This window comes from Mus caroli, unplaced genomic scaffold, assembly GCF_978045245.1.
Source record: "Mus caroli unplaced genomic scaffold, Mus_caroli_1 scaffold_49, whole genome shotgun sequence".
NCBI classification, from domain to species: domain Eukaryota; kingdom Metazoa; phylum Chordata; class Mammalia; order Rodentia; family Muridae; genus Mus; species Mus caroli.
The window spans coordinates 1,101,828-1,120,972 of NW_028227304.1; the positions used below are offsets into that span (position 1 = coordinate 1,101,828).

General features: G+C 34.4%; 1 pseudogene; it reads left to right on the forward strand.

Moving 5' to 3' along the window:
- The first annotated feature begins 4,140 nt into the window (after nucleotides 1-4,140).
- Nucleotides 4,141-4,680, forward strand: LOC146999730 (NADH dehydrogenase [ubiquinone] flavoprotein 2, mitochondrial pseudogene; annotated as a pseudogene).
- Nucleotides 4,681-19,145: the final 14,465 nt, after the last annotated feature.

Here is a 19,145-nt window from a genome sequence, read left to right on the forward strand (position 1 = left end):
AAAAATAAAATAGAAGCCTAAAAAACAAGAAACTCTAATGCACTTTTCTAAAACTCTACAAATCCTTTTATAATACCATAGAAATCTAAAATGAATACACATAAAGCTGAAAAATCCCTAAAACGTTTATTCATTCATTTATTTATTTATTTTTAATTAATTTTGTATATTTCATAAATTCTGTCTTTCTCCATATGTTTCCATCTCTGAATCGTTCCCTCTTTCTCCCTTTCCCTCTCTTATTTTCTTTCTTTCTTTCTTTCTTTCTTTCTTTCTTTCTTTCTTTCTTTCTTTCTTTCTTTCTTTCTTTCTGTTTCCTTCTTTCTTCCGAACTTTATCTCTCTGTCTCTCTTTTTCTTTATGTTTTGCCTTTATTTGTTTTTTTTCTTTTTTTATCTATCAATTTCTCACTCTCCCCTCCTTCCTTCCTTCTTTCCTTCCTTCCTCTCACACTCTCTCACTCTCACTCTTTCAATCTTTTTCTTTCTTTCTTTCTTTCTTTCAATATTACTTTCTCTCTATCTCTTAACAGATATAAATATATCGAAATAATCCCATGAATCTGATCTGAACCACAGGACTACAGATTAGTGTCACATCCTTTATATAGGAGTATAGACTGAACATAATAATTTGTTTCTAATGAACAAAATAAAACAAAATGATTGGGTTGCAAAACACTGGGAATTCCACTCCCTTTGGCTGTTACTGAGGCCTTCTTACTTGCTCAGCTCTATGAAATGAACTTTCATGTTGTGATGGTTTGTACATGCTCATCTTAGGGAGTGGCACTATTAGAAGTAGGTGTGGTCTTTTTGGATTAGCTGTGTCACTGTGGATGTTCTGATCTGAACACCCAATTCTGACGTCAATTAAAGCTTAAATTAAAAACCCAAACTTAAATACACTAAAATCATTAAAAGAAAAAAAAAAAACAATGAAAACACTAAAAATACAATAGAAGCCTGTAAATCAGAATGTGTCCCCTCATAAGTTGGGTCGACCCAATGAATGGCCACACATCCATATGCATTTAAGCGGCAATAATTCAACTTATTGGGCTTTCAAACAAACATAAGTATGAAGTAGATGGGGTTGAATTGATGAGTACATATGGGTATTGGTAAATACTGGGAAATGAAAAGTAGATGTGATCATCCTTCATTGTATTCCTATATGAAATTATCAAAAATAAAGAAAAAACATTAAAAATGAGTTGTTTGTTTCTAAACACACTAAGTACATAAAGATCATTTTTAATACTTATAAATATGAATTTCTGCCCTTTCCAATTTATAACCCCTATGACAATCCTGAGTGCACTATTTACTTATTCTCATGCATTAAATTATTCTTAATTTTAGTGACATAAGCTCATAATTGCTGTCATGTCCCAAAGCAAGTAGACCAAATCTCTGAGTTCAAGTTTCTGAGTATTCTACTTTTGGCCTACACAGAGCCTGTTGTTAATCTAATATTTTAATTATAAAGATCCTTCTTTTTGATAGCCCTTTCATGGTAGCCTCTGACTTTTTACAAATTGTTAGGCTGTCTCACTAATTACACACTGACTTGTTGCTTCTGCCTGTTTTCTGTGTGTCAGACTTGCCACAGAACATGATAAAACGTGGGTCTTTCTTAGACTTTCACTTCTATGAACAGATAACATGACCAAGGTCCTTAATTTAGTTGGAGCTGCTTACAGTTTCAGAGACTTAGTACATTACATCAAGAAGTGAGCATGACAGTGTTTGGGCAGTCATGGTTTAGGAGGATCTGAGAGTTCTACAACTTCATCTGAAGGCTGCTTGCAGAATATTGACTTACAGGCCTCTAGTATAAGGGTCTTAAAGCCTACACCCACAGTGACACAGCTAATCCAAAAAGACCACACCTACTTCTAATAGTGCCACTCCCTGAGATGAGCATGTACAAACCATCACAACATGAAAGTTCATTTCATAGAGCTGAGCAAGTAAGAAGGCCTCAGTAACAGCCAAAGGGAGTGGAATTCCCAGTGTTTTGCAACCCAATTATTTTGTTTTATTTTGTTCATTAGAAACAAATTATTATGTTCAGTCTATACTCCTATATAAAGGATGTGTCACTAATATGTAGTCCTGTGGTCACTGGGACTTATACATGAACCTGTGTATTATATTTAGTAATCATCTTTAATTAAAAAGTATATGCTTATGTTAATTATATTTAATAGATATTTTTGATCACTTACCTCCTAGAAGGATAGAAAAAATGTAGAAATACTGAACTATTTGTTAACAATCTAAGGGTTATTGAAGTATTTATTTATGGACAGCACTGTTAAAAACATCATTTGAACTTAGTCACATAACCACTAAACTAATTAAAAATATATGATATTAATACAATTTGCTTAAACATTACCTGATTCAGATGCTTAGATAAAAAGCATGGAGCACAGATTCCAAACACATAGTCTAATCCTCTACATATCATCCAATTCTTGGCAACAACAAGTAAACCACAAATGTCCCACCCAAGTTTTGCTACCCATATGCTTGGGACACTGGCAATTAGTGGTTCCTAGATCCTTAGCACACATCCCAAACTTCCTTTGTCATCCTTTAGCTCTGAGTACTGACAGATAAGGAGTCACCAGACCCTGACACTGGGCCTGAATTCCCCAAAATCCAGGTGTGGACCAAGCCACAATGCACAAATGATTGGTTCCCTGTTTCAAATTGCACTCTAAAACTAACTCCAGATGTGGAAGTCAAAGCACAGAAAGAAAGAAAAGAAGAGCAGAAAGATACTATACCTCTCATAAAAGTTACAAACCACATCATGATGCCCCCAGTGAAAATAACCTTGAAAACCTACCAGAAACATTTTAAATAAATAGTAAATCATGTTCAGATGACAAGAATATGTTCCAGGATAATAAAAGGAGTTGATTACTTAGTATTTACCTTTGAAATGTGTTCAACCCAAGTTATAAAGCCTTTAGAGGGGGACCATGGAAGACAAAGTGTTGTAACACTTTTAGGTAGTAAGCTGATTATTTTCAAGTACAACATTGACAGTTTATGGAAAATGTTTTTAAAGCTTATGATCCATGCAGGATTGGGGATATATAAACTCTCCAGTATTTTATAGGTATAATAATTTCAATAAAAATAGGAAGAGATGAGGTAACACTTCATTTTCTACATATGAAAGTCAAAGAATATTCTAGGACTTTCTAAAGAAACATGACCCTGGAAATGATAGATGTGACTATCTAGTTCACTTTCATTAAAATAAGGATTACAGAAAATAAATGATCAATCTATTTTTAAATTACCACTATTAGTCTCATATACTTTATGTTAAAATTGCATAGTACATTAAATGGCTATTCAATGAATGTTAGTTTTTATGCTAATTCTTGATAAAACTTACAATAAACATATTATATAACATACTGGGATTCTTGATAATATTAATAATATTTATATGTTCTAAAACCTAAATTTATAACATTGTATTTGCTTAAAAGTACCACGTTTATTAACATCATAAATGGAAATAAAGTTATGTTAAGATTAATTTGCATCTATACAATTTAACTATGCTCAAAATTCATCTAATTGAATAATAGCATTTTTCGAAAATTATACTCTTATTTTAAATAAGATACTTTTAACTTAGAATACAAAATCAATAATATTTTTTGAAAAACAACAGAAATACTTGTTTTGTAATATAACTAGAGAAATACTTTTTAAAAAAACTCGTTCAAATAGACTAATATTATACAAGCAATACAATCTTCAAAACTTGTTAGAAGAAAAATTATATAGGTGTTTAAGTATTTCAGCATGTATTTTGAAAATGGTTTATTGCTTCTCTTGTAAAGTTTATAAAAACTGTAATTGAAATTGTGTAATAAATTTACTTGTCTATTGATCTAGCCAGACACTACTTCACTATAAAAAATCTTCTTTACATTCAGAACCAGCCTTGAGCAGCCAGGATAGGAGAATATTGTGGCCAGTCATGTTCTGAATACATGCGAGGAGCCTTATTTGTGCATTGTAATCCTCCTGAGAATTACCCAGATTCTCCTCCTGAGAATTACTTTCCTGGTTTGATTCTACACCAGGAAAGTATAAGATAATGGAAGCAGTAATAAAAAATTACCCAGATGGGCATAAAGCAGTTCTGCTGCCTGTCCTGGATCTACCACAAAGGCAGAATAGAAGGTTTTTCCTCTCTGCTTTGAAAAGTGTGGCAGAAGTTTTAGAACTACCTCTAATGAGAGTATGCAAAGTAAAAACTTTTTATACAAAGTATAATCAAAAGCCAGTTTCATGTATGTACTAGTATCTTTGCATGCTTGAGATTCTGAGAGACTGGAGACCCTTCAGAGAATGCTTAGAACAAAAGGTAGATGCACTACACCTGAAAAACTATTCACTGTTATGGAAGGTGAATACTTCAGGATGTGTAAATGCACCAATGATTCAAATAAATGACAACTTCTATGAGGATCTAACAACCAAGGTTATTGAAGATAATACTAATGAACTCAGAACTGGGAAAGTTCCAAAGCCTGGGCCAAGAAGTGTCTGGTTCTATTTTGAGCCAGCTGGAGGCCTTCCTTCTTTGACTGAACCACCCAAACAACCTAGCATTGCTGTAGAAGAAAGACTTTAACTTATATTCACTGTAGAGATGTCACTGGAGAAATAAAATATGAAATTATTTACATTTTTTTTAAAAATCCTCTTTATTTTCCCAGTACTTCCAGTTATGCATTTTGCTTGGTGAATTCTTTTCCTTTAATAATTGGTTTTCATGATCTGCTATGATAGAGTATTATCACCAATTGGTGCTTTAAAAGGAACAGTAGTGAAAGCCATTACACAGGGTCAGAGCATTAGTGATTCACTGATAGACTATAACAGAAAGACCCTGATGGCAGATAAAAATATACAGCTTTTATTTCATGTTATTATTAAGAGCCACTGAATTTAAAATGGGAAAAAAGCTAGACACATATTACTCATTATAGCTCAAATAAATTAAAGTGTTAATTTTATATTTCTCTAATCACATATTCATTCAATATTGTTCTCATTTGCTGCCTTCCAAGACTGGCATTTATAATTTGACTATTCATCAGAAATATGTAAGGCTTTTACAAGAAAAAAATCCTTTTTCATTGTAAATGAATCTATAAGATAATAATACCTAGTTTCCTGAAACCCTTAGACTATAAAGAAAAATTTTTAGATGGTAAAACTTATAAAATTATGTATTAAATTGAAATGAGAATATGGAACATTGCACAAGGGCATCTTCCTGCAGTAGCAATGAATTTGAGCCATGTGATAAGATCCAGGAGTGATATGATAATTCAGACAAATTAAAGAAGTTGTTTAAAGTCCAGTCCATGTTGCTAACAATTGTGAGTAAGGCTGGAAAAGAAATGCAGAAGTTTTCAGGTAGAATACCAGAGGAAGTGATCTCTTCAGTGTTCTATCTCTGTGAAGAAAAACATTCAAGAGTGATTTGCTTACAGTCCACTGTCGTTATGGAGGGTAGCCTGGTGGCATGCAGACACAGGTGCTGGTGAAGTCACTGAGGATTCTATTACTGGATTCACAGGGACCAGCAAGAATAAGACACTGGCACTGATCTGACAGTCTTTCACCGACAAGGTCATATTTCCTCCTACAAGGACTCACCTACTAGTACAAGGCCACATCTTCTAATTTCTCTGAAGTAGTGCCATTCCCTTATGAACAAGCACTGGAATACATGAGCCCACAGGTGTCATTCTTTTTTTTTTTTTTTTCGTTTTTTCGAGACAGGTGTCATTCTTATTCAAACCACTGCAGAAAGCAAAATTAGAAATCCACTGAAGTATAATTTTTGCTTTGTTCGTAATTAAAATTATTTTCAGGACACCATGTAAATAGTGAGAGCTATGCTTTATCCAAGTTGAACTGCTCTTGTCTGTAGTTACCATTAATATGACTTTGAATAGTTTATTTTTTGGTATATATTCTTTAGTAATTTAAATATTAAATAGGGTTGGAAGGAAGGCACAGTGAATAAAAGTGCTTGCTGCTAATCCTGGAGTACTGCACTTGATCCTTGGACACTACAATATATACCCTAGAATGGAATCACAAATTTTCCTCTGACTTCTGCATAAGCACAACCCACATGCACTGAATAAAAATGTAAAACTAAATTAATAATTAGTTAAATGTAAAGTTAAATTAATTAACTTACTTTTTAAAGCAGGGCTACGGAGAAGACCCATTAGTGACTCATGCATTATGCTAATTTAGGGTACCAAGTTCTGTTCAGAGCACCCATATCAGACAGCTCACAACATTGCATAAGTACATCTCTAGCTGTTGGGAGTCTTAATTTTGACTTCTAGATCCATTGTCAATATCACCTGCATATATCAACATTCTAACATATATATTTTGTTGAAACTATGTTTTAAATCTTTACAGACAGAAATAAAGTTTATATTAATGACCCAAAATTATATTGAAGCATAAATTAAGGATACAAATTCTAAGTTAACAGAATGTTGAATTTAGTAATTTCATTAACATATGAGAGAAGTGTTTTCCTAGGACAATGTTCCTGTTGTATTTAAGTTCTGTTTTAAAGTTTTATAAAAAGTATATATTTTATGTGCCCTTTGTGGACAGGCATTTTGAAACCCATGTACCTATAGTTCACTCATGATATAGTTATCTGTAATTTTGTATAAGTGCATGTGTGTGTGTATGTGTGTGTATGTATATATGTATATATATATATATATGTGTGTATATATATATATATAATGCATGTATATGTATATATGTATATATAATGTATATCTATATATATGGCATAGAAATATATCATAATTCATTCTCTCTGATTAATAAATTTTATTTTTCATGCTTTATTATATGTGTTTGGGTGGGTTAGCTCACACATGTATCTGGGCATTGTGTGTGTATGTGCTGTTTCTGGATACAACAAGAGGAATCAGATCTCTTCAAACTGGAGTTACAGGAAGTTCTTACTTGCCATATGGGTGTTGGGATTAGAAGAGAGCTCTTGCAGGAGAAGCAATTGCTCTTAACTGCAGAAGCATATCTCCATTCGCAGGAGAGATAACATAGAGTCGTTTCTAGTTAAATGTCTTATAAATAGAGTTGTTAGAAATTCACTCATGGATATTTTTAATTAAAAGGTGGATTTATTATGCATATAATGAAGTCGATTATCATCTTATAAAAATTATAAAACCACATTTTGAAGTGTCTATTGTCTATCAGAAATGCAGGAAGGTTTCAGTTTCTTTATAAAATGTTATTGTTCGAAAGTACAATGTTTTCCTTATCTCAATCTTACAAGTTGATATTTTAAATTACAATAATTTTAAATATAATAATTTGTATACTACATACTGATTACCTTTTTAAACATTAAATATGTTTTTAGAGTACAAAATAACTGAGTTTGTTTCACTCATAAAGACAGATTTATTGATTTACAAACACCATTTAGAAGATGTCTACATAATACAGGATAAACTTTTTATTTCAAAATTTGTACCTTCATCTTGTCTGTAAAGATATTTTTTATAAATTAGGTGATTTTTTAAACTTTAATATATAGAACATGATATTTCTTGTAAAATCATTTTAAGTTCACATCAAGGCTTATGCTTTGTCAGGGTTACGTATTTTCTATTTATTTTGTGCTAACAGCCATACCTGACATATACATTCATGTTCTTTAATACATAACTATCCTCTTGAATGTCAGTAATTCTAATGCTTGTACAATTGTTATATTCATATGATTATTTTGAATTATTTTAAAGTGTAACTTAAATATTTAATAAAGCAATTGTTTTTTAATGGTTCTATACTCTACAAAATTATCTTCAGCATGTAATAGAATGTATATTTTTACAACACAAAACATCCTTTGTTTCATTATTTCTCCAATAATTCAATTCAAAGTGTTGTTTTTCACATTATTTGTTTCCTTTTAAGGGACTGTGATTAGGCACTGAAGTACTTCAGAAAACTTTTGATTCTACCCATGATTTCACAATCTGTTATATGAAATGTATACTGATTGATTCACAGTCTCAGTAGCTTCTGGCTTTCACCGTTTTTGTGCATGTTTAATTACATATTTTAAGAGGATATGTTAACCAGTTGCCAAATTCAGAACCCTTACATAATATAGAAGGACGTTTTTTCTTTTTCTTTTCTTTTTTCTTTTTTTTTTTTTTTTTTTGAAATAATAGTTTATTTAGTCATTTTAAACTGGTTATACTTAAGCTGCAGTTACACAGTATAGTTTAAAAGCCTGTCATTTGCTACATTATAATGATGTCTTCGATCTTAATTATTCATATACTCATACATTTTATAGTTGAATGAACTTTAAATATTATGTGGTATCAATAGCTTATTTAAATCTAACTAATTGAAAAGAGGATCAAGAGAAGAATCTGCTGTGCTCAAAAATCTTTTTTTCAGATTCTAAGTTTATCACTGATGAAGCTATTTTGCTGGTGTTTGTTATTATGGTGTTATAACAAACATCTACTAATTTAATGAATATGATTGTCTCTGAAATTTTCTCGTGGACAGTAGGTTCATTGTTGCTAATTGCCATTTAAGCTTGATTCTGTCCAATCTAGGGTCCCTGCATTATTCTCCCTCTTTATTACCGAAGCTAACAATATCCTTCCAAGAAATCTCAGTGCAACATGGATCACTGAATTTATGCAGAACATTTTATTTCTGCTTGATGTCACTGACATTCTGCAAGATTCCAGTGACCTGTATTAATTCTCCAGAGTAGCCTGTGTGAATGAAGAAATGGCTGTTCATTCAATGCCTCAATTAAACAAACAAACAAACAAACAAAACAAAATACAAAACCTTGTCTCCTTAAGTACCTATACACAAAATCTTGGTAGTAGTGAAGATTTCTTATCAATGCACTTCCATTACAGCCCTGGAAACTGTCAAGTTAACCCATCTTCCTGCCGTATTCGAGAATGTTCTAAATTCTGGACTGCACTCCTTGGTACATCTAAAAATTGCTGCTCCTCATAATTAAACAAAGAAGTACAGTTAAATTTTCAATATGAGTTTATATTCCAGTACTCTCCACCTTATTATACAGCTCCCATTTTTATTGCAGTTAGCTATTGCTCTCAGAATTGCTTTTCTGTTTTTTTTTCTTGTTGTTGTTTCTTCTGAAATACATACTACTTCTCTATATCTCTACATTTTTCTTGTCTTTTTGTATGTTTCCTCAATAAAAGTACCCAAATTCTTAAGAAAAACTGCCATATTTTATTTGTTCCTTCATTCTTAGTATGTTCTGAATTACACCAATTACATACAATAATGATATCTAAAGGGTTGTAGCAAAGTACATTTTAGATGGTAACTATTGTTTACCCTCATCAGTCACTCAAGTCATCCATGATGTAACTCAGTATCTTTTACAATCATCATCACCATGTGCTACACACATGATTACCCAGTTCAGAGGGATTGAACAGGTATCTCTGATTTTTAGGAACATTTGGAAGTGTATATTGCAACTTGTGGCAGAGGATGACCCTGGTAATATTTAATTAACTGATACTCTATTAAGGTCTCCACAGTACAATCTGCCAATAGCATCGGAAATGACTTCATTTTTACTTCATTTTGTTTCTGTTGAAGAGCTGAGACAAAAGGATGGACCATCTAGGGACTGCCATATCCGGGGATCCATCCCATAATCAGCCTCCAAACACTGACACCATTGCATACACTAGCAAGATTTAGATGAAAGGACACAGATATAGCTGTCTCTTGAGAGACTATGCCGGGGCCTAGCAAACACAGAAGTGGATGCTCACAGTCAGCTATTGGATGGATCACAGGGCCCCCAATGAAGGAGCTAGAGAAAGTACCCAAGGAGCTAAAGGGATCTGCAACCCTATAGGCGGAACAATAATATGAACTACCCAGTACCCCCCGGAGCTCGTGTCTCTACCTGCATGTGTAGCAGAAGATGGCCTAGTGGGCCATCAGTGGAAAGAGAGGCCCATTGGTCGTGCAAACTTTATCTATCTCAGTACAGGGGAACGCCAGGGCCAAGAAGTAGGAGTGAGTGGGTGAGAAAGAGGTGAGGGTGTGGGTGGAGGACTTTTGGGATAGCATTGGAAATGTAAATGAAATAAATACCTAATTAAAAAAAAAAGAAATCTTCCAATACTTGAAAAGAACAACTTAGTCTTTCTTTTCTCTCTTCTTTCAAAAAAAAGTTATCGTTATACTTTAGAAACTAATAAGCATGTGAAATATATCAGTGTGGATAATAAAAATAAAGACCTCAGAACTGACAAAACATTTCTTAAAGAGATGTACAGTGCTAGAGAATCATGCCAGAGGATGAGGGTGTCATGGAAACTTTTTGTGTAACTCTTGACCCCTCCCTTACCATCCAAACTCATTACCCAGGAGAGAACCTGATTATAATACATCAACTCTTGAGTTCACACTATAGCACTCTCCATACACACAGAAAACTGAACACAAAATTCAAAGTCAAACACAAATTCGATTTAGAGAAGTTGAAACTTGATTAAAAATTAGAAAATTCAGTAAATATATGTTGCACCTTGGATAAACCACTCCACAATACCCATGCATTTTAGACTTGACTTCCAGTTACAGGTTAGTTGGTAGAGGATGACCTAATAGAAAGCAAAACTACTGAAAGAAATTTATGTCATAGGGAATGCACACATGAAATGATAATGAAACTAAGCTTGTTTCTTTTCTTTTCTTCCAATTTCTGGTTATTTAGAGATGTATAGGGCTCCTCCATCATAGGTTTTTGTCATGGTGCCCTGGGTTACTCTATCTCTGAAACATTAAAACTATCCAAGGAAACTTTTGAAACCAGTAACAAAAATCAGTCGTTCTTCCATTTAGGTTATCTCTTTGTCTTAGCCACAGAAAGTATATCAGAGGTAGATCAAAGGTGGCTTTACTTCATTTAGTTGACTAGTGATTAAAATTTTATTTTTATTTATTAATTTTTTTAATTCATTTTTTATTAGGTATTTTCCTCGTTTAAATTTTCAATGCTATCCCAAAAGTGCTATCCCACTTCTGTGTTTGCTAGGCCCTGGCATAGTCTCAAAATAGACAGCTATATCTGGGTCCTTTCAGCAAAATCTTGCTAGTGTATGCAATGGTGTCAGCATTTGGAAGCTGATTATGAGATGGATCCCTGCATTTGGCAATCACTAGATGGTCCATCCTTTCGTCACAGCTCCAAATTTTGTCTCTGTAACTCCTTCCAAGGGTGTTTTGTCCCCATTTCTAAGAAGGGGCATCTTGAGTTTCATGCATTTAGCAAATTGTATCTTATATCTTGGATATCCTAAGTTTCTGGGCTAATATCCACTTATCAGTGAGTACATATTGTGCGAGTTCCTTTGTGATTGTGTTACCTCACTCAGGATGATGCCCTCCAGGTCCATCCATTTGCCTAGGAATTTCATAAATTCATTTTTTTAATAGCTGAGTAGTACTCCATTGTGTAAATGTACAACATTTTCTGTACCCATTCCTCTGTTGAGGGGCATCTGGTTTCTTTCCACCTTATGGCTATTGTAAATAAGGCTGCTATGAACATAGTGGAGCATGTGTCCTTCTTACTGGTTGGGACATCTTCTGGATATATGCCAAGGAGAGGTATTGGGGGATCCTTTGGTAGTACTATGTCCACTTTTCTGAGGAACCACCAGACTGATTTCCAGAGTGGTTGTACAAGCTTGCAACCCCACCAACAATGGAGGAGTGTTCCTCTTTCTCCACATCCTCGCCAGCATCTGCTGTCACCTGAATTTTTGATCTTAGCCATTCTGACTGGTGTGAAGTGGAATCTCAGGGCTGTTTTGATTTGCTTTTCCCTGATGATTAAGGATGTTGAACATTTTTTCAGGTAATTCTCAGCCATTCGGCATTCCTCAGGTGAGAATTCTTTGTTCAGGTCTGAGCCCCATTTTTTAATGGGGTTATTTGATTTTCTGGAGTCCACCTTCTTGAGTTCTTTATATATTTTGGATATTAATCCCCTATCCGATTTGGGATAGGTAAAGACCCTTTCCCAATCTGTTGGTGGCCTATTTGTCTTATTGATGGTGTCTTTTGCTTTGCAGAAGCTTTGCAATTTTATGAGGTCCCATTTATCGATTCTCGATCTTACAGCATAAGCCATTGCTGTTCTATTCAGGAATTTTTCCCCTGTACCCGTATCTTCGAGGCTTTTCCCTACTTTCTCCTCTATAAGTTTCAGTGTCTCTGGTTTTATTTGGAGTTCCTTAATCCACTTAGATTTGACCTTAGTACAAGGAGATAGAAATGGATCAATTCGCATTTTTCTACATGATAACCGCCAGTTGTGTCAGCACCATTTGTTGAAAATGTTGTCTTTTTTCCACTGGATGGTTTTAGCTCCCTTGTGCAAGATCAAGTGACCATAGGAGTGTGGGTTCATCTCTGGGTTTTCAATTCTGTTCCATTGGTCTACTTTTCTGTCACAATACCAATACCAGTTTTTATCACAATTGCTCTGCAGTACAGCTTTAGGTCCGGCATGGTGATTCCACCAGAGGTACTTTTATCCCTGAGAAGAGTTTTTGCTATCCTAGGTTTTTTGTTATTCCAGATGAATCTGCTGATTGCCCTTTCTAATTCGTTGAATAATTGAGTTGGAATTTTGATGGGTATTGCATTGAATCTGTAGATTGCTTTTGGCAAGATAGCCAATAAAATTTTATTTTATTCCAAGAAATTCATTTTGAATTTGTGTATTTAAGATTGTAAAAATGGGCCAGAGCTATTATATAAAAGGTTCATGATTTTTTGTATTAAACGTTTAATTCAATTTGATTTAATTATGTATTCCCACCCACTCCCAAAAAAATCATATAGAGAGAACTCTGTAAAGTTTCCAGTCTAAATTTTCCCATTGGTTATTGTTTGGCAGCACTAAGGTTATAGTAGTGTAAGGAAGTTATTTACCCTTCTGCAATTCATCAATGTTAGATAGATTTCTCCTGTTTCATTTGAGGTCATTCATGCATTTAATATGTGTGTACATAAATTATGCTATATACACACACATACATATATACACACTCATACACACAAACACACACCCACATACACACACTCATACACACACACATACACACACACATACACACACACACACACACACACACACACACACACATACACACATACACACATATTCACATATTGAGATTCATATGGCCACTACAACAGTAAGGACTAAAAACAACTCTTAATTATAAGAATTGCTTGCATATCCTTGCCAACTGTATTAATTTTCAGACAACTTTCTCATTTTTAATTCAGAGCAAAACCGATAGTGTTTCTTTCTTCTTAGACTTGGAATTTAAGGAATGTTATAGAAATGGACTGTTCTAGTATGTGATGCTTAGTTACTGCTTTTTCATCCAGTGTAATTCCTTAGAGACTCATCTCAGCGGCAGAGAACTTCTCTTTCATAGTACTGGTATGAGCATGAGAGACTCCTTAACTAAACTTAAGTAAATCAAATGATAATCTCTTTTTTACCAGATATGCTTAATAGAAAATGAGCAAAGCAAACTACAGCAAGCATACTCTGGACATAAATTTTTCTTCTTTCCTGAGTATTTATATATACATCCTTTTAAATGCCCAGAAAATATTTTATATCAACTTTTTATTTATATTTTTGTTGCATTAAAATTGGTATTTGCAAAATTAGAATGTTTAAACTTTGAGGAGGTTTAAATTAATCAATTAATTGATTAATTACCAGTCCAATATTAGTAATTCATTTAGTATCATTTAAACACTTTGCTGACCTTAGATGCTTAAATGTTTTCTATTTGTAAAAGTTTTATAAGATCTAAATTATAAGCATTTGAGGTAATTCCTATAGTGAATGGTTGTGTAATTTAACTTTCTATTTATGCTTGTTAATGCTGAAGCAACATTTATTGCCTTTTCTTGGCTGCATTTCTCAAACTTGCAAAGCAGTCAAATGATCATAAATGTGTTTATACTACTGAATTACTCTCTTCTCAATCTCTGTTGTCCTTATCTTGACTTTAGTTTTACAGAAGCCTTAGGATTAGCAAGAGTGATACTTGTCACTGTACTCTTATTTTCCATGACGATTTCAGTTATTTTATGGCCTATGACTTTACACATGGATTATAGAATAAGCTTATCTAAGCTTATCGGTATTTACACAAAACATTTGAGTTAATTGGCAGGAACCCCATTAGGAGTCTAACTCAGTGAGTGACAGTTACTATGGGGAGACTTCAATAAAAGGCTAAGATGCATTTTTCAATTTATAAAGAACATACCATATTTTTATTACTTTCATGAGCATTTTATTGGTTTTTGCTTTCAATAATGTTCTATACATATTTTAAAGTCATTAAACATTTTTGTTTATTTTGAGATACTAGTAAATATATCTGATGTAAGATTATTAACTTGTTCTTAATTTTAAAATATAATTATTGTTAATGTATTTTGGATTTTATAATCTTTCCAAACCAAATTATTAGTTCTAGAAATGTTTGTTGGGGAACTGAATTACAGTATTGACTATCATGTCTTTTTTCAAAACAGACATGGGTATTGTTTCTTTGCTAATCTAAGAGCTCTTATGTGTGTATATTTATTTGCTTCTTTATTACTGTTTGCCTGTAGTAGTCTGTATTTTTTTAATCTTTTTTTTTACAGTCCAGACTTTATTACCCTCCAGTTCCACCCTCTGACTTTTCCACATCCTTTACCTAATTCCCACCCCCCCCCATCCCACTAAAACCCCTCTCTCTGCTCCAAGAGGATGTCCCCAACCCATCTTTCCATGAGCCCTCTACTCTGTGGGGCCCCAAGTCTCTCCAGGCTTAGGTGCATCTTCTCTGACTAAGTACAAACTGGCAATATTCTGATGTATGTGTTCAGGGCCTCATATCAGCTGGTGTATGCTGCCTGGTTGGTAACTCTGTATCTGAGAGGTCTTAGGCATGCAGATTAGTTGAGATTCTGGTCTTCTATGGGGTCACCCTCTTACTCAGCTTCTTCCAGCTTTCCACCAATTCAACCACAGTTGTCACCAGCTTCTGTCCATTTGTTTAGGTGTAAATATCTGCATCTGAGTCTTTCAGCTGATTATTGAGCCTTTTGAAGGTCAGTTATGATAGGCTCCTGTTTATAAGCACACCATAGCATCAGTAATACTGTCAGGCCTTGGGACCTCCCCCTGAGCTGGATCACAATTTGTGCCTGTGTCTGGTCCTCCTTTTCCTCAGGTTCTTCTCCATTTGTGTTCCTACAGTTCTTTTAGACAGGAACAATTCTAGGTCAGAGTTTTTTGACTGTGGAATGACAAACCCATCCCTCCATATAATACATGGTCTTTTACTGTAGGTGGAGTCTAAAAGTTTTCTCTCCTCACTGTAGAGCATTTCATCTAAGGTCCCTCCCTCTGAGTCCTGAGCATCTCTTACCTCCCAGGTTTCTGATACATTCTAAAGGGTCCCCCACTTCCTAACTCCCAAAGTTGCCTGTTTTGATATTTTCTGCTGGCCCTCATGGCTTTAGTCCCCCTTCCCTCTCTTAATACCTGCTTATGTTCCCTCTTCCCCTCTCTGTTGGCTTTTCCACTCAGGTCCCTCCCTCTATCCTCACCGTCTATGATTGCTTTTTTTTTTTTTAGATGACACATAAACGATTTATTGATAGATTTAGACCCATAGATAGATGCAATAGAGATAAGAAAATAATCACATAACTAATTGCTTTTTGTATCAAATCCCTTTATTAGCCCACCATCTGCATTTTTCTTCAGATGCCCTCTTGTATCTTAGTCTGCATCCTATCAGAAGAAACACATCTATAAAGCAATCTCAAAACATTTTTGGTGGAAATGAAACCTTACAACCCTAAATGACATTGCAAATCTCCACATATTTCATTGTGGACTCTTTCCCTGCATTTTTTTTTAATTTGGTAAATTAATTTGGTAAATTAATTACAAAATTTAATTTTGTAAATTCCTCATTTACATTTCCAGTGCTATCCAAAAGGTGGGATTGAGGAATTGTTACTTGCACCTTCGTCCTTTTTACGTTCTTGAGTTCTGTGGATTGTATCCTGGGCATTCTGTATGTTTTTGGCTAATATCCAAGTATTAGTGAGTTCATACCATGCATATCCTTTTGGGTCTGAGTTACCTCATTCAGGATGATCCTATCTAGATCCATGCATTTGTCTGCAAAATTCATGATATTCTCATTCTTAATAGTTGAGTAGTATTTCATTTTATAAATGGATTACATTTTCTGCATCCATTCTTTCTTCTAAGACATGGTACACTGAATCTTGTAGAAGAGAAAGTGCTAAAGTGCCTCATACTCATTGGCAAAGGGGGATATTTCCTAAACAGAACTCCAATGGCTCAGGCTCTAAGATCATGAGTTGATAAGTGGGACCTCATGAAACTGCAAAGCTTCTGTAAGGCAAAGGATATAGGGAACAGGGCAAATCAGTAACCTACAGATTGGGAAAAAGTCTTCACTAACCCCATATCAGATAGAGGGTTAGTATTCAAAATATATAATTAACTCAAGGAGCTAACTAACAACAAACCAAACAACTCAACCCAATTAAAAAAAATACAGGATATAGAACTAAACAGAGAATTTACAACAGAAGAATCTTGAATGACTGAGAGGAATTTAAAGAAATGTTCAAAATCTTTAGTCATCAGGGAAATGGAAATCTAAACGACCCTGAATTTCCACCTTACACAAACCAATATCTCAGGTATCTATATCTCAATATCTATAACACATGTTGGTTATGATGTGGAGAAAGAGGAACACACACTTCCATTGCTGGTGGGATTACAAACTGGTAAAATCACTCTGGAAATCAATATGGAGGTTCCTCAGATAATTGGAAATAAATCTACCTGAAGTCTCAGCTTTTCCACTCTTGTGCATATGCCAAAAGGTGTACCACCATGCTACAGGAGCACACGTTCCACTATCTTCATAGAAGCCTTATTTGTTATAGCCAGAAGCTGGAAAAAACCCAGATGTTCTAATCTATTAGCTTCAAATTCAGGTTTACAGCTTTGAGTGACTAGATGAATTATGTAATGAGAATTGGCATTTTACTTTATTACTAATATTTGGGAAAGGACTTTTCCTTTATTTTAGAAATGACGTTAGCTAAAAGTTTTCTTCTTTCATTAAATACATTTTATTAAGTGGAAATAGCTCTGCTCCATCTTCAAGTAGCCAAGTACTTTTACTTTGAAGAAGAGCTGGTTTTTCAGATGTCCTGCTATGGAAACTGTTAACATCACATGGTTTGGTTCCTTAGAATATTCACCTGGGAAGTTACATTTGCGTGTCATTTTTAGGGAAGAATTGTATTACTTGAAAGTGAGTATCTTTTTTTATATATACTGATAGAGTCTGTTTTCTAATATTGCGGGGGAAATTTTTTCGTTTATGAGAGACATTGGTCTCTAATTACTTTGCTACTTTTTCTGGCCTCTGGATTTTATTGATATTGGAGTCTACACTGAATTTATAGAACTTTCCTCACTCCCTCCCTCCCTCCCTCCCTCCCTCCCTCCCTCCTTCCCTCCCTCCCTCCCTTCCTCCCTCCCTCCGTCATTCTCTCTCTGTCTCTGTCTCTGTCTCTGTCTCTCTCTTTCTCTCTCTCTCTCTCTCTCTCTCTCTCTCTCTCTCTCTCTCTGTGTGTGTGTGTGTGTGTAAGAATCTATACAGTTATTAGTGGTGACCAAGCCTTTTCTGGTGAAGTTGCACGAGGGTAATGCAGATGGTTCTCCTTATGGCAAAGCATGAGGACTTGGTTTCCCACAAGACCTGTGTGGATTTTTGTACAAAATATCCTGGCCTTTCCAGAGGGAATACTTGGTCTTCTTTTGTCTTGCGTTTCCATTCCCATTGTTTTGGCTTTGCTATTAGCATTTTTCTTTCACTTTGTCTGTGATAGAAGTTTCCCCAGATTCGGAAAAAGAAAGCTCCGACTGTGATTCATTCTTATTTGTCTCTGAGGATTGTATGAATGGAGCATATCACTAATCTTATGTTTGTTAATCATGATAATGTGGTTCAGTCAACACTGGGGCATGGTCTGGGTACATTAGCTAATTTACAATGTTCTCTCCGGATTTGAACTTGGTTCTGACAGCAATTTGCACACATAACAGCTAGATGATTATCAAAAAAGTAAGAAAGACTTGCTGGCTCTTTGATTCCAAGACTTATCAGAGACATTCAGAGGTCAGCCAAGCAAGAAGAGCAATTAACTCAGGTTACTAATTTGCTGAAATGCCTTGGCCTTAGAAGAATTGGGACTTATGATTAGAATATGGGAAGACATTATTTATCAATAATTAAATTAGAATTTATTTGGCATATAGTCAATCATCTCTCTATACTGTACCCAAAATTGTTATCAACCCAGGTCACTTGGTTATGTACCAATGTGCTGGGTTTGATATTAACTGCTTGCTGAGGATGTATTTCTTCTCTCCTGATACAGATCATGGGTTAACAGAAAACCATAAGGTATTGAGAAGAAAGAAGGGAAAACATACAGTATGCACATTGTTGTTAAAACTAGAAAGTTCTTAAAAGAAATTGTATGTGAGAAAATGAGGAAATAAAGGTAAAACTTTTCCAACTATGAAAAAATAAATATATAAATAAAGATAACCTGAGCTGACTCAATGCCAGAGTGTGTGAACTGCACTTCTCCAAGACTTCTTTCAAAGATTCCACATGACCTTTTTTGATTTCAAACATAGCTGAAGTTAGAATTAGCCAATTTATTTCATATTCTTAAAGATGGAGATTGGTTTAGGATTTCTTAAGTTACAAGTTGAATTTCATTAATGCTTACCTGGCTATTCATCTTGATTTTTTCATATTTACTTAGGTCTAGTAGGTTGTTATACTTTTGTCAGTCTAGGTAGAG